Raw genomic sequence first — 12,999 nt, 5'->3', positions numbered from 1 at the left:
TAAAATCTGCATTTTCCCCTTCCCGGAACCTTCCCGCAACCTTCTCTTCTTCCACAGTTTTACACAGGTCTGATACTCTAGAGTGAGAGAAAGGAATACTTGTAAAGAGACACATCAGTCAAATTGAAAGTTTGATGAGTCAGGTCCATCACTGTACAATTAGTAACTCATGTATCTGTTGAGTTGAATCAGTACAGGCTTGATGAAGTTCATGGTACCACTCCAATTTGAAGTAGTGCTATACTAATTTATACTATTTTAATTCAAACAAGATCTGATAGAGCCTTTTCCAGTGATCACAGGAATGGCTGATATATTACAGCTATTTCCTTTGTAAGCATAAGGTCATTTGAGAGCTCAGATTCTATTACTGTCTTCTATGTGTTGGGAAATACTGACTTTTTAACAGCAAATAACCACTTCATGAAATTTAAAAATGGCATTTGTTTTTGGCTAGTTATGATCCTGTTGCCTAAGGCTAGATCTTGTTCTCATTTCAGTCAAATGGAAACTAGTCAGTTCCATTTTTCAAATTGTCTTGCATTAATACAGCGCTGCAATGTTTGAATTTGGGCTGAACAAAAGAATTATTATTGGAAGGGAAAACGCTATCCTGATTTTTATTTAAAGAAATGCTAATTAAAATCATTTCACTGCAAGTATTTTAGAAAACTAATTCTGTGACAATTCAATTTGTCTTTTCTTGCCTAAAATTACCACGTGATATCTCTCAGACAACTTTTATTTTGTTGCTCTGCCTTCCTTATCAAAAAAGAACATTTCAGGGAATACTGATTATTATATTTTTCTATACTGCATGGGCATGAGGCCTCTCAAACACACCACCTGCCTATCTTTGCCTCTCCTAAGGAAACTTTTGCAGATGCACTAAGACATTTACATTAGCATCCAGTAATCACTATGATTTGAGGGTAGGTAGAGCAAAGATTTTAGGGACATGTTCACCCGACTTCAGCTGTCTGTGATGTAGACATCTACATATGAGCCACGTGTCTAAATTTTGCTAAGAGGCAGTGCTCAGAAGCAGGCACTACTGAAAGTACAGTTCCTCTGACCTATATTTAATGCCTACATTAGGATTGGATGAATGATGAGAAGTGCTTATTCCTCTCTGCTGGCTACACAGGGAATCTAAATGACAAGTTGAAATAAAGACATTTATGCTCCAGACATCTATATTTTCTGAAGAATGATCCTTCCTTAGATCCTGGTATGCTGTATCACAGGCTGCAGAAAGGGGATCCACTTGTCATTGGGCAAGTCAGTTCATGTCTCTGTTTCAAGGGAAATGCAACTCTGAAGGACTTCAGAGGTGAAGTGACTTGCCAATGCCACCCAAGCTATGATTACTGACCCAACAGACATAAACAGACAGGTCTTATTTTCTCCTGTATTACTCTGTAAGCTAGTTCACATCTCTTCAGTCTGCATCCCCAGAGATTGACAAAAATTAAGCCTATGGAAGAGGTGTATCACTGTTGAGCTAAATCATTTGGATGATGGAAGAGGCTTTGGTCCATTTAAGTACGTTGCTGTGATAAGTGATAAATGTTTGTTGGTTTAGGAAAGAAGCATTCATATATTATGTAATTGGCCATACAGAATTTATTTTAAAATTTTAAGTATTGAATGATAATCTACAGCAGATCACCACATCTTCAGATGTATTAGTCATGTCCAGACAGATATAAAACAATTTTATATAACAAAAATTATTCTGCAGGCCAATTCTTCTTATTCATCTTCAAACTTCCACTAATGACTTTAGGTTATTTCCCTAAAAGCAAACTTAAAAAAAAAAAAAAAAAGCCAAGGAATTAGATTAGGCCATATGTCAATAGCCTGTTACCAGAATGTTTATATAAGCAATTTTCAAGGGTGAAAGAAAATATGCCATTCACTTGGAAAAATGCATTTATTTCAAACTGTGAGGACGTATATCTTATTATAGAACATATGTCATGGGAATTAGAACTCTGACACTTAGGAAAAAGCTACATATCATTTTCATACGGTTACCAATGGTCTTTAATGTCAAAGAAGGTAATTTCCTATGTCTTGTTTCAAGAAGATTTGTTTGGGTGAACATAAATAAGAACTTACCTAAAATAAATTTTACTGATTATATTACATTTTATGAACATTCATTAAAAGTGGGGCCCACAATCCATGTGAAATTTACAATCATATTTGCCCACTTATATTTTCAGGTAAAATTACTGCAATGTTCTCTTTAGTTTAGATAGGTGTGGGTGCAAAAGTGTCTACACATCTAGGAATTCTTCACACAGATGGGAACATTGGTAATATTCATCTAATTACTTCACACAGGTTCTTTCATGAAACAAATATCACCTTTACTCTGCAAGAAACAGAATATCACCACAAAAGGATTCCTGAGAAGAGCGAAGAGCTGAATTCTGTTGCAACTTGCCATGAAAATACAATACAAACCATATAAGCATTTAGAAACTTTCGGTTGTTCACTTATGAACAAAAAATATGTCGTGTCATATTGTCAGTGGAATTTAATTTTGGGTTTTGTGAGGTTTTTATATAAATACTCTTGTATTGAAGCAAGTTTTAGAGGAGGCCATAGCCATTGTTTTCCCTTGAAGACAACTAGATATCCATTTAAGTTCAGCTTAGTATTTTCTAAGAATGGGTAAACTGAGGCATGGAGAAGTTAAATAATTTCATGAAAATGACAGTAGCAACGAATCAATCACCAATTAGAAATAAATGTTGCTGTAAGTCTCAGTTTCCCTCATTCACTATGAGAATCCTCTGCCAATAAAATAATAGATAAGTGAACTACACTAAATTGTTTCAAACCTCAGAAACCAATTGGGTTCAGGCTCTGGGTGAAAGTTCAGGTTTTATTTTATTTGAACCTATTCACCCATTCTTAATTGGAAACTAGGTTGATAAAATTACTAATTTGAAATGTGCATAAACTGTAAAGCAGTAAGATTGAGGAATATGGACATATATATATATTGTAATTCTTGCCAAAAAAAGTTTCACATATGGCTTGGGCTAATGGCCAATAAATTTATTACTGGAAGAAATTACAAATGTTGCTGGACACTGTTACAGCATAGAGATGAATCACAATATAACAGAAATATAGATAATAGAACATTTCATCTGATATTTCACAATAGTTATCTAGTCAGAGGAAACTGTGAAGCTTGATTGAACAAAAGATAAAGTTAATACTACCTAATCAGAAGAGACCATTATAGATCAGTGAAACTGCAAAACAGAATTATATGACAAGGGGCAAGCCACATTATCTAAATTAACATTTTTCCAGCATGAACAAGAAGGGCCACTGTAGGAAAACGAGAGCTAAATACTGTGGCCTGCATTTAGTCAACCTGAAGTAATTATTAATTTATGGTTGTCTGTGATTTTAATGAAAATGAAAGCTGAGAGGAAAGAATTGAGAGAGATAATGTGCCGTGAAATTGAGTTTCATTTATTTTGGGGGCCACCTTTTTTCTTTTCTTTATTTTTTATATTCTCATTTTGTTTTTGCTAAAGGAAAAGAAGCTAAGACAAAATGTCCCCATTAAAATTTTACCAAGGTTATGTAACTACTCACATACTTCTATTGCTTTAAAAATGAACTATTAAAAATGGCCAGAGACTGAACTCACTGGCTTTCTCTGTTTGTAGCTGGAATGACCAAAGATGTCTTCTTTTCTACATTTTCCAGAATTGTCACTTTTCAAAGACAGTATTTTGCAATAGCAATTTTGTCATCTGACAGCCAGGTTTGCCTAATAATACTTACATCTTTCATGAATGCTCTATCATCAACAGTCTCATGTGGGATTTTAGAATTCAAAATTATGGACAAAATCATAGGCAAGCAACATGGATAAACTACAGTAGCTGCCTTTTATTTTCAATTCTTTGTCTTGTTCTCTTTCCACTAGGAAACTGCTGAAAATAAATCAACAGGTGCTGTTTTGACTGGTAAAAAAAGCCTAAAAGGAAGGGAAAACACATTAGCATTTTTAAAATGATTAAGTTTTGGTTAAAGGAAAGTTTGAGCGGCACAAGGAATAATGGCATTAAAAGCACATAACCCACTTCATTGTGTTTGGGATTTTATAGTCACCAGCTTGTACAACACCCACAGTCTTCAGTACAATTCAAAAGCAATATTTGAAATATTTGTTCATTCTGAACTGGATGTGACTTCCTTAACAAGTGAACATTTACTTTCTAGAGCTGTGCTAGAACAGTTACAGGGTTTGGCCTTTAGCTTCTTTGTTTCAAAAATTGTTTTCAATATATTCTGAGACCCAGACTCTTAGTTGCTATCAACTTTTAGTGATATTTAAGATGCTCGGTGGTATATCAGACATAGATCCTAGTCTGGCAGATATAATACAGTACCTATGAGACACCTTTGTCCATCTCAAATGGTAGCTGCAGTCCACATTATCTCAGGCTATCTCAAAAGGAACTAAAGAGCTGTGTATGATCAACCAATCCATGCCATGTTGACTGCACCAATTAGATTTTCATTGACTTTAACAGGAACCCCAGATCCTCTTGATTGCCTAAAAGCTTTAGAGAAGTCTGAAGAAAAAGCCTACAAGACAGAGAATCCTATATTTTAGCTACTAATTTTGACCTTAAAGGCTACTTCTAAATGCAGGAAAGCTGAATTCTACTGTTAATTAAAAAAAAAAAAACAAAACCAACAACAAAAAAAAACCAAAACAGCAAAAATATCACAAAACCTTTTTTTTATAAAACATTTTTGTCAGGATTTCTCCATCCCAAAGAGGAAAAATCATGTACATTCTGGTATAGTGACCACCAAAGTATGTATGAATTTAGAGCCCTGTTCCAGCCAGGAACAGGTTAATTTTTACTGTAGCCAGGAAGGGGCATGACTAGGACCTGGAGGTTATTCCATACCACCTCTTGACACTGACAGGAGCAGGGGCAAGGGAATCTCTTCCAGGGAGTAGGGGTCTCTTCCAGCTGAGTGAGCATGGTAGAGGCAGCAGCTGGGTAAAGCCAGTCCTGAGCATTTTGCATGTGAATCGCTCTCCTCTCTCTTGTACCCCTCTGTTATTAATATGGTTGCTGTTACTCTTCATTCTTCTTATCCCGTTGCTGTTTCCAGTAAGTGGTTCTTTTCCCAGCTTGTAAGCTTCCCGTTTTGTGCCTCCATTTTTCCTGTCCATCCCATCACAGGAGAGGGAGAGAAGGAGGGGGTGGGAGGGAAAGCAAGCAGCAGTGTGACTGGGACAGTCTCATTGGGAGCACTGAATCATGGAGTACCATTCCCAAACCGTGACAGCAAGAATGGACTTTTGTGGAGGAGGGGGGAAACAGGGAGGAAGGCAGGCAGGCAGGGAGGAAGCAAAGGAGCAAGGAAGCAGACATGGATTTGTTATACAAACTGTAAATATAATAATGATTGCTTTGAGATACTTTCCTACATTCACATCAAATCAGACCAAAATATGAAGATAGCTATCTAAGGTTACACATGTAGAAGTACATGCTGGCTGATTCAGAAATGGGACACAGGACACAGGACAAGGAAATCTGATCTGATCAAAGCTGACATTGAATACAAGAGACAATGTATTTGCTTACACTCTGATTATCATCAGTTATTACTGATTAATCAATTGACTCAAGATTGAGGTTGAAATAGTGGAGAGATGTGGACAGATTATCCTCCATAACATAATGTATAGTTTTGAATCAATCTGTAAGTTTTGTATCAATAGTGACCAGGTTAAACAATTAATTTCTCAGTATAGTCTACAAAAATTTGATTATTTAATGTGTAACTCTTTCTCTTGAAAATAGAAATTAATTCATGCAGAGGGATGATGTTTGAAGGTTAGGTTTTCTTTTTCTACTTGGGGTCATATATGTAATTTATGAATTTTCAAAGAAAATGAAATTTACAAAGAAAATAAAAAAGCAAATTAGGGAAAGGTAGAAAAAGTGAGCGAAAAATAATTACTGAGGAATCAAAACTTTGATTATAAATTGTTATAATTTCACATGATATTCCTGAGTTTACCAAAATATTTCATAGTAATGGGTTAATTTAAAATAACTTGGGGGAAAAAAAGAAATCTATTTTATAATCAACATATTCTATAATTAATTTATTTATGGTTTTTAAGTTTGGGTTTTTTCCTTCCATGAATATGAGTAACTTTTAAGGGCTTACTGTAATAGACCTGTTCCTAGGCACACATTTTTTTAACAGATACCTCATGGAAGTAGGTTGACTATTAAGCGCATTTTTGTGAACGTTTGTTGAAATAGAACTCAAAAAAACCACCCTCACTTCAATTTTTAATCAGGAGCAGAAGACACAATGTTTCTACGGTTGAGAATCCACCACCCTGAAAAACTAGCAATGCTGGTGCAGTTGCATGGCTTTGAATCAGAGCCCTGCAGAAGGCAGAGCCCGCAGCTGATCCTCAGAGTGAGAGCCCAGGGCTCCTCTGGGACAGCCTGACACTCTCATTTTCAAGACTAAAGAAGATACCCAAGGACCTGCGGTGCTGCTTGCCTTTGCTGCTGTTAAGATAAGCAGAACTTAATAAAGTGGCAATATTTTCAGTACTTTTACTAAGAGCTAAAATGTTTTCTGCAGTGAAATTGATAAACATGATAGAAATACATGGGTTAGGTTACTGCATTGCCTGAGAACCTCTCATTTAGATATATTGCATTTGTTTAATTAACAGAGTCACTAGCTTTCCAAGTGTAAAGAAAGTAAAAAGCTCCTACACATTATTCTCCTTTACTTTCTCATTAGCTGCAGCACTTTCTGACAAATATTGACCTGTAATTCTTTCCCTGTGCCAGAGAATTAAATAAAATATGAACTGTGCACAATATACACCATCTGTCCAATTCCACAAGCTGGTTAGTATGTTGACTCCCATTGACTTTACTTCAAGCCCAAACTGCCCTCAAACAAGAAATATTCATACATCACAAAGTACGCAAACTTTTCTTGCTTTTGCATTGCATAGTTCAAATAAATTTCCTTTTTCTAATAGACTTTTTTATCCTAAATTTGATCTTTACATGTGTTCTCTCACCTGCCAAACTGGCTCATTCTCAGTCTACTTATTCTAATCTGTTCAGAAATTCTTAATTACTGATCTTTCATTTTTTCAGATACTTATACTTTGTTTTATCAGCTTCCGAAATAATGCAGAATCTTTTTCCAGTAAACTACATCACATTTCATTTAATATATATTCATTTCTCTTCTGGTCAAGATGCTGGTATGACAACATACCATTTCCTTGGTATGACAACATGCTACCAGCAGATAATGCCTGTTTGTATATTTATGTTACAGTGTAATGTACTTCAAGTATTAAAAACAATTTTTTTTTCAATTTTTTTCCGAAGTCTTTCTTTACTTATAGGGACTCATTCTTATTCATGCTTGTTTGTTTTCACTTGTCTTCATACACACTTCAGTCTATCTTTAATTAATTCATCAATAATAGAATTCAGCTTACTCCAGTATCAGATATCAGTTACGTGCATTGTTTATTCTTTTAATTTCTGATCTTGCTTTCGTCAGCTGATCTGTTTGAAGTATTCTACAAAGGCACTGCACATCAATATGTCATATTTACCCTTTTGACACTGGTTTATGCAATATGTACAGCATATTTTTATTCCTTCCCTTAACAGATGGGAATAGATAGAACTCTTTCACCATCTCTAATTTTCCTCAAACCCTTGTGGATCTCTCTTCTCTCCTTTTGAATTATTCTCTCCCTCCTTTCAAATCTATCTTTATCTGTGCATCTTCAGATTAAGATATCTAAATACAGACATGTATGTGTCAATATCCAGGTGTCAGCCATGTGTCCAAGGTTCCTAGCAGCCAAGATACAGTCAATAGAGTAAATGGAGCCTAAAGAGTTTCCCCTCAGGTGAGCACCAGAAGCTGGTCAACTGAAATGTTTTCTAGGCTTCACTGGCTGGCTTTCTAAGGTCTTCATCTGTTTATAGCTAAATTTTTAGCATCTGGCTCATATAGAGATATATAAATTCAGGTGTAAGCATGAAGCTGTATTGCAAGTTATGGTCTCAGTCCAGTTTCCCCATCATCTTTCACAGAGTAATTCAATCCTGTGTCATATCTCTCAGCTGGATGGAATTAACTCAGATGTTTTCAGTCCTATTAGTTGGCAGGTGTTACCTGTTTTTGAACTGAATTGGACCTTTACATCCTTATGCAAAAGAAAATCCACACCTATTAAGCTCCTAAGCACCCACCTTTATTCTCAAAATGAATCATCTATATGACTCTTCCCATAACTTTCTTCTTTGTTTTACCAAGCTCAGAGGAGAATTGGAGATGCACATTTATGTAACACGTGCCTTTCTTGCCTTTCCAGTTTTCCTTAGGTTCTTGTGTGGAAAGGAAAGAATCTAAAAGCTCTATACTGATAAGGAAGACAGACTAGCTGGGACTTTGTGACGCCTTAAATCCAGTGTTTTGGTTCCAGAAGGCTCAGGGAAAATGCACAACAATATCAAGTGCCTCTGAATTCAGGAACATCATTTTGTCAGTTGAAAAATTCCATGCTCAGAAAGCAATCCAGGTTTCCAGAACAACACCACGTTTTGAGGTTCTTAACACAAGAATGTATAGAGGAAAGAGAAATTAGAAACATTATTTTTACTCTTGTGGTAAGAAAATTTTCCTTCTAAAGTTTTATTCTGTAGAAATTTCAGTACTACATATATGCTTGAATCAGATGATCTAGAAATAAAGCAATTGCAACCAATTGCACTTTTGCTCACTGTTTCTCTTTCCCTCTGTCTCTTTCTTTCCCTTCTGCCCTCTATTTTCAATTCTTTCTATATCTCCACCTCACAGTCTTTGTTAAATAAAATCTGTGTTATTGACTTTGGAGTAGGGTCTCATTTGCACCTTAATTCGGGCAGAGGAATCTCTCATTAATCATATCTTAACAATTTCAAACAGAATTTTAGTAGAGTCAGGAGATCTTCTATTCCTGCTTTCCAAAATGGTTTAGTTCAGTGGATAGTCTCAGACTGAGAACACAGCAAACACAGTGACAAATCTGGTTGCCACTTCCAAGAACAATTTGTAATTATTGTTATACTTTTGAAAAGAAGTATTAATATGGTCTGCAGCTAACAAAAGATGTGTTTAAAATTCAGATCATTAAAACTTACATGCTTAATTCTCAATCTTGAAAGTAGAATTTGAAATCAAAGAGAGATGTGTAGAGAGTGAGTGGGCAATCTTGTTACTTTTACAAGAAAATTACTCAAACAGATACTATGTTAATCCTAGAAGATGTACACACTCAGGTCAAATATGCTGCTTCTGTAAGGAAGTGCTACCAGGTGGAGTGTGGGGATGGTTTAAGGTTTCTCAAAGTAGTGACTGTGATATAATATGCAAGATGAAGGTGGTGAGTGCAGGAGTATGAAGAGAAGTGTGCAGCATGAAGGTGGAGAGCATGGGGTAACACTGCTTTATGGGCGTGCTTGGGCTGCACCACCTGGGGCACGAGTCTGCCAAGGCAGCACCCAGTAGGAAACATGAGTGTACAGGGCTTTATGTATCCCCACGTAATAGGGAAATTCCTTCCATATTCCATTGAGGATTATTCTGCACCCACACCTATCTTTTGCTAATATCTAAGAAAAATTCTTTAGCTCCTTGCAGGGATGCTCACACTTGATAGTTAGCCGTAGATGGACTATACTCTTCTTCCTCAGGATCATTTGAGGAACTTTTCATAAGTCTGCATTGTCCATGTGTTTTAATTTGATATGCTGTGTTCTCAGAGCACCTTTGTGAAAACAAGTAATGACCCATCAAATCAAATAAAGTTCCTTTTCAGTGTTCTGCATGTTAGCAAGATTACAGTAATTTGAGTTGATGTCCTACGTTGAAATGTCTAAAATCATTCTTTAAAATGGTGTGAAAAAATGTTGTGTTCTTCAATCCATACAAAAAACATGATTGTGCTTCTGACCCTAAAAATACTTTTCCTGTATCTCAACTGATATTTAAGAAGACATCCAGATTGAAGATTCACTTTGTTAAACTGATTAGCTAACATACCATCTCTCATCCCCTTCTTATACTTCTTATTGAAATATTTATAACATAATTGACAAATTCTCCAGGTTATTTTATTTTGTTAAATCTCTATGTGTGAAATATGGCAAACATTCACAAATACTAGTCAAAAGGAAAGAAACTTCTTGCAGTTAATATGTCCTATTTCCTGACTTGAATATTTTGTGTAGGAGAACATTATGAAGAGTTTTAAGAACTCTATTTAGCAAATATTTCCACACCACAAAAATAAGGTAACAGCACTGCTGAGAAAAACTGATTGAACAGAGCAAAAAATTAAAATTGAATTATTTTAAGGGAATTATTAATGGAAATGCAAATATTTATGTCCCTCACTAAACTTGATGAAGGACTAAAGAAGTGGTGGGCTAAGAGATAGTAAATGCTTATTAATATGTCTCTGTATGTGGCTCATTTCAGGAGATCTAAGCAACCTTGGTCTACAAAATATTTAATATGGTACCAAAGCACCCTATCTAGCATTCTAAAATGGAATAGAATGATTGAATTTCGCACATCAGTTTACCCATCTGGTTGTGCTATTCTAATACCCACAGGAATCAACAGCAGAAGTTCTCTGATCATAGAATCATAAATGGTTTGGTTTGGAAGGGACCTTAGTTCCATTTAGTTCCAATCCCCACCTGCCCTGTCACAGGCAGGGATGGCACCCTCTAGGTAAGACTGCCCAAAGACTCATCCAGCCTGGCCTTGAACACTTTAGGGATGTTCCCTGGTATACATGAGCACATCCACCTCTTCTCTGGGAAACAGAGCATCACCACCCTCACAGAAGGAATTTCTTCCTAATGCCTAATCTAAACCTGCTCTCTTTCAGGATAAAGCTTTTACCCCTTTTTATATAGTCCCTAACAGAAAGAACATAACAAAGATGACAAACTTGCTTGCTTTCACTCATGTCCTCATTGCATATTAATTTATTGAATACAAATATAAATGAAAATAAATTTACTAGCAGCCTGCCAGTAAAATATATATTTAAGCATTTTTCTCAGGAAATAAAGTTAACAACTTCTTTTGGTACTATTACTACAACTTTTGAAGGAATATAATGGCATAAAGGTTCTGTTGTTCATGTAATTTGTGGAAAATAATTTAATTCTGGGGAGTGTAGTGCCAAACATGTCCATAGATCAAGCTAATTAGGAGTTTATATACATATCATAAGTTGCTTTTCACAAAACATTCCCTTTAACTCCTGGCACATGTGTCATGTGTAGAAATTCTGTAAGTAGTTAGTGCCATACTTCTAACAAATCAGTGAAGTCCCAAGCAGACAAATTCATCTAAAATGTGTGACAGAAAATACAGCACTGCTCTTCAGAGGTTTTACATTTGTTCATTGAATTTAGCAATTATTTTCTACTTTTTAACATCTACCTTTCTTCTGGGCAAATAGACATTAAGAATTGTACAGGGTCTGGCTGCATGAATAAATCATTCTCAATTAATAGATAAATAATAACCATAAATTGTAAACTCTGTGACTACTTGAAACTGAGCCCAAATGTGACATCGGTCCTCAAAAATCATGCTACTTGTTTCCAAAAAAATCCCAAAGAACAGGTCTAATTTTGTCCTCTTATATGTCATATGAATTTCCCATCATTCTCAGTGCCATTATTCAAGGAAAGCAAAGCTACAGTTTTGTTTTCTTCTCCCTCTTTTGAATTCTTCAGTACTTTAATTCACATCTTATATCTCTTTATGTCAGGATTTTTTCTCTACCTAGGTAATCTGCAAGTGAAGATAACTCATGAGAAATATAATTAAACTCAATACCCATTTATCTAGCACTGATCCAAAAACATTACCAGTTCACAGGAAGTGTAATGCTATAATCTCAGAGTTTTACTTTCATATATTTTTTTTCAAAACCCTTCTTTAGTATTGTCATTACAAACCACCTATTGCCTCAATATTTGTATTAATCTCTTCAAAAATAAGTCTGTTTCTTCCTAGCTATTTAAAACAAAATATAGTATACTAACATTCTGACAGACAGTCTTTGCACAGATAGAAATAACTGTTCTGGAATCAGAAATAAAGCATTAAAACACTAAAAACATTACATTTTCTAATGCTGCACCCCTCCAGACTTTTGGCTGTCTTTCTTCATTGATGAGCACTAAGTAGAGCCTTTAACATCCATTGAAAATAACCTTTCTGTCCTCTCCTCAAAATAACTCATTAATAAAGCAAAGTGACAATATATTTCCCTTGATCCCATTCACAAAGTTAAAAGTAAAATTAAGGATTGAATTGCTATGATGAGAGATGAAATGGAGAAACTTTTCCTTAATTCAAAGTTAAGGCTTTTATCCTCTGTTCATCCCTGCCTTTAAAGAAAAGAAGTGCTTTCATTCTTACCATAGAAAAGGAGTAGAATATTCCCTATATTTTACATTTTCAAGAGATCAGAGCTTTTTGTTTGTATATTTGTGGAAGCAGAGGAACTTGGGATGGAATTGCTTAGCTGTATATCAGAAAGTTAATGTCAGTACTTTCCTATTAATGAATTTGGTTCATGTAGGAAACTTCATTCAGGCCATTCAACACATGAAGACTTTCTAAAAGTAACGTGTTTCTATTTCTAATGAAAATAACCTGAATCAAATTCCTTAAAATGAATATTAGAATATGATACACATGCACAATTGCACAATTGCATGTGTACTAAATTGTCCAAATCTCAAAGGAATCCCAGAGGATAATCTGAAGGGTGTTCCAATGGCAGATTATTTCTGACAGCAGTTAGCAAAAATGCCACAAATCTCATTTCATTATATAATGGG

This window comes from Fringilla coelebs, assembly GCF_963513975.1.
Source record: "Fringilla coelebs genome assembly, chromosome: 2".
Lineage (NCBI taxonomy): Eukaryota > Metazoa > Chordata > Aves > Passeriformes > Fringillidae > Fringilla > Fringilla coelebs.
This window is presented reverse-complemented; position numbering follows the sequence as displayed.